Genomic DNA, 4,274 nt, shown 5'->3' on the forward strand with positions numbered 1-4,274 from the left:
CGAGGATTAACCAGAAAGCTGCTCTCTCACGCCACCGTTCCTCCACTCACCCCAGCCGGTCTAGACACTAAACCTCTTCATCTCGGACAACATCCTCCTCGCTGGCACCAACTTAAGAGAGTCCATCTCCATCCCCACAACATTACTGTCCTTGCGGATCAGTTTATTGAGTCTTTTGGCATCAGCAACCCTCAATCTTCTCCCCCAGGATGCAACAGCGTAGAGGATCGCACTGGCCACAACAGACTTGTAGAAAATCCTGAGCATATTCCGACAGATGTTTAAGGACCTCAGTCGCCTCAAAAGATAGAGGCGACTCTGGCCCTTCCTGTAAAGTGCTTTGGTGTTTTTAGCCCAGTCCAGTTTATTGTCAATGTATACTCGAAGGTATTTATAGTCCTCCACAATGTCAACATTGAGCGCCTGCATTGAAACAGGGGTCAAGTGTTTCTGAATTATATTCAAAGATCAGTAAATCTGCTGTAGACATAAAACCAGTTAAACTGGGTTCCGGTGACGTCACCATCCCGAATGGCAGGCTAAAGCAATAGCTCCCTCGCGAAAATAGTTATTTCGTCCCTTCAGAACATCAAATACTAGACCTACAAATAATACTCGAATAGATGAGAGGGGCAAGAATGGGGAAGACGCGTGCAAACAAAGAAACCACCGCAGCAGAAACTGCAGGTGCAGAAAATTTGAGGAGCAGCTCTCTTACGAAGGGACAAGAAGGCGAAGCTAATGCTAACCCAGCTCTCTCAAGTGCCGACGTAAGTTTGACAAAAATCCTGGAGGAGATTCGGGACTTCCGAAAAGACATAAAAGAACAATTAACTGATATTAAATCAGAGATTACCAGCGTTAATCAAAAAATAACAGAGGCAGAGGTACGAATTGAAAAAGTGGAAGACCGTGTTCAAAACTTGGAACAGACTCTGAATAAGATGATAAAAGTCATGCATCAACAAGAAAATAAGCTACTTGACTATGAAGGAAGATCCCGACGAAAAAATTTAAGGATCTATAATGTCCCGGAAGGAGCCGAGGGCTCGTCTATGGTGGACTTTGTGGAAAAACTACTGCGGGACACTCTGGAGATAAACCCTAACGAGGAGTTTGGCATCGAGAGAGCACATCGGGCGCTGGCTTTAAGACCCGCCGGAGACAGGCAAGATAAAACGCGATCAATAATAGTCAAATTTCTCCGCTATAGGGTTAAAGAAGAGATCCTACGTAGAGCTTGGGAAAAGAAGAAAGTTTTTCTGAATGGGAAATTGATATTCTTTGACCATGACTACCCTCCAGTAGTACTGCAGAAGAGAAAGGAGTACGTAGAGGCGAAGCGGGTGTTAAAGCAGAAAAACATCCGCTTCCATACTCCGTTCCCGGCAAAACTACGAGTGTTTTATGAGGATGGAATAGTTCTGTATCAGACGGCGGAGGAGGCGACTACAGACATGAAGGACAGAGGACTTCCAGTTAATGTGACTACACCGAAGGAGAGTCTGGTCGAGCAGCTGTCCCGTACCGCCTGGGAAACCACGAGAGGTCCAACTCAGCGAGGGACAGACGACGAGCGAGAGAAAGATATCAGGGCGAGACTGCGAACCTTCAGAAGACAGATCATGCCCTCGCCAGAGGAGCTATAAGTACTGTCGGACGTTAAAATGAGGTAAAAATACGTGGTGTTAAATATATTTCAAGATGTTTTGTGAGAATATCTTTACCCCAATTGGATGAGACTACACAGATATAAGCGAGAGACACATAAGGACACACTTTTTGTGAAATGAACAACGACTTTGTTTTCTGCCGCCTCAAGTGCCATGATGGGGGCCCTCAGCCCATATATGGGAGAGGCTTTCCTCCACAGCTAGACGTTTTCTCTAGCTCTACACAGGGTCATTTCTTAGAGACCCCAGCCTTGGAATCACAGTTTTTTGTTTGTTTTTTTTCTCTGTATTTGATGTTTATGTTTGATATGTTTGTCTGTTTAGGGAGTAGATCTGATAAGTTTAATTTTACTTGCTTTATGGACATACGCTGATTACATATGGCTAGTGATAAAGTAAAATTTATATCTTTCAATGTTAATGGGCTGTTAAATCCAATTAAACGTACTAAAATCCTAACTAAAGTGAAAGCAGAACAAGCCCATATAGTCTACTTACAGGAGACCCACATGACAGATAAGGAGCACGTAAAATTAAAGAGAATGGGTTTTACTAATCTGTTTTTTTCTTCATACAAATCAGGACATAGGAGAGGAGTTGCAATCCTTATTTCAAGCAAATTAAACTTTGAAAAAGTATCTGAAATGGGTGATAAAGAGGGCAGATTTATTCTAGTAAAAGGGAAAATAGATGGTAATTTGATCACCCTCTTAAATGTTTATGCCCCACCAAAGAGTGATATTAGCTTCTTCCAAAGGATTATTAATATTATGGTAACAGAAACAGAAGGCCTTTTGATCTGTGGAGGGGATTTAAATATACACCTGCAGCCAAAATTAGACTCGTCTAGCAAGAAAACATACGATATGAAATCTCCATATATCAAAGTGAATGCACTTTTTGAGGAGGTAGGATTAATGGACATATGGCGAGACCTTTTTCCTAATAGAAAGGACTATACTTACTACTCTGCCCCACACTCTCTTTATACAAGGATAGATTATTTTATAACATTTGGTAAAGATAAGGATAAAATATATACTTGTGGAATTGGAACGATAGATATAAGTGACCATGCACCAATATATTTATCCATTGATTTTAACTTACGGTTAAAAAATAATACATGGAAATTGAACTCAAGTTTATTGAATGATTCACCTTTCAAGGCACAAATTAAATCAGAAATTAGTCTCTTTTTAGAGTTCAATGATACCGGAGAAGTACCACCTCCCATACTATGGGATACTCTGAAGGCGGTACTAAGAGGGAAAATTATAGCAATAGCTTCATTTAGGAAAAAAGATAAGAATAGAAAATTAGAAGAGTTGAGTAAGAAACTAAAGGAATTAGAAAGAAGACATAAAAGGGACTTAACACAGGATATATTAAGGGACATCAAAAACATTAGAAACGAAATTAACAATATAGCCACACAAGAAATCAAGAAAGATTTAATGTTTTTGAAACAGAGACAATATGAAAGTGGCATTAAATCTACCAAAATATTGGCGTGGAAATTGAAAAAAAAGATAGCGGAAAATACAATTTATAAAATTAGGGACCCAAGTACAAAAGTGATAAAAAATAAATTAAATGAAATACAGGAAGCCTTTGAAAGATTTTATAAAACCCTATACTCTGAAGCCCCGGGCGGGACTGAAGCTCAGATGGATAGCTTTCTGAACTCTCTAGACTTACCCACTCTAGATGAAGAACAAAATCAAGCAATGACAATGAATATAACTGAGGAAGAATTAAAAGCTGCAATTAATAGGCTTAAATTAAGTAAATCACCAGGACCAGATGGTTACACGGCAGAGTGGTATAAAGAATTTAAAAAGGAACTGATACCTGTCTTACTGCCTACATTGAATTGGGTTTTGAAAAAGGCACAAATGCCCCCCAGTTGGAAGGAGGCAATTATTTCAGTTATACCAAAAGAAGGCAAAGATAAAATGGAATGTGGATCTTTCAGGCCAATCTCTGTTCTTAACGTGGACTATAAACTTTTCACATCTATCATGGCCAAACGGCTAGAAGAGTTCCTACCAACACTGATATGTAATGATCAAACGGGTTTCATACATCAACGCCAAACACAGGACAATATACGAAAGACACTACACATTATGGACCATATACAAAAACACAAAATCAAAGCAATTGTGATGAGTGTAGACGCTGAAAAAGCCTTTGACTCTGTCAATTGGAAGTTCCTCTACAGGGTACTATATAAATTTGGCTTTCATGATATGATTATTAAAACGATACAAGCATTATATGATAATCCTACAGCCAGGATCAAAATTAATGGATGCCTATCCAACAGTTTTACCCTAAAAAGGGGCACTAGACAGGGCTGTGCATGGTCACCGTTACTTTTTGCACTATACTTGGAACCACTAGCTCAATCCATCAGGCAAAATAAGGACATTAAGGGAATTTTTATCAAAGGGACACAATATAAACTGGCTTGCTACGCGGATGACATTTTGATTTACCTTGGACACCCAACATATTCTTTACCCAAGCTGATGCAGTCATTTGAACAATACGGCCAATTATCAGGCTATAAAATTAATATAGGTAAAACCCAGC

The sequence above is a fragment of the Astatotilapia calliptera genome, chromosome 3 (genome assembly GCF_900246225.1).
Source record: "Astatotilapia calliptera chromosome 3, fAstCal1.2, whole genome shotgun sequence".
Classification (NCBI taxonomy): Eukaryota; Metazoa; Chordata; class Actinopteri; order Cichliformes; family Cichlidae; genus Astatotilapia; species Astatotilapia calliptera.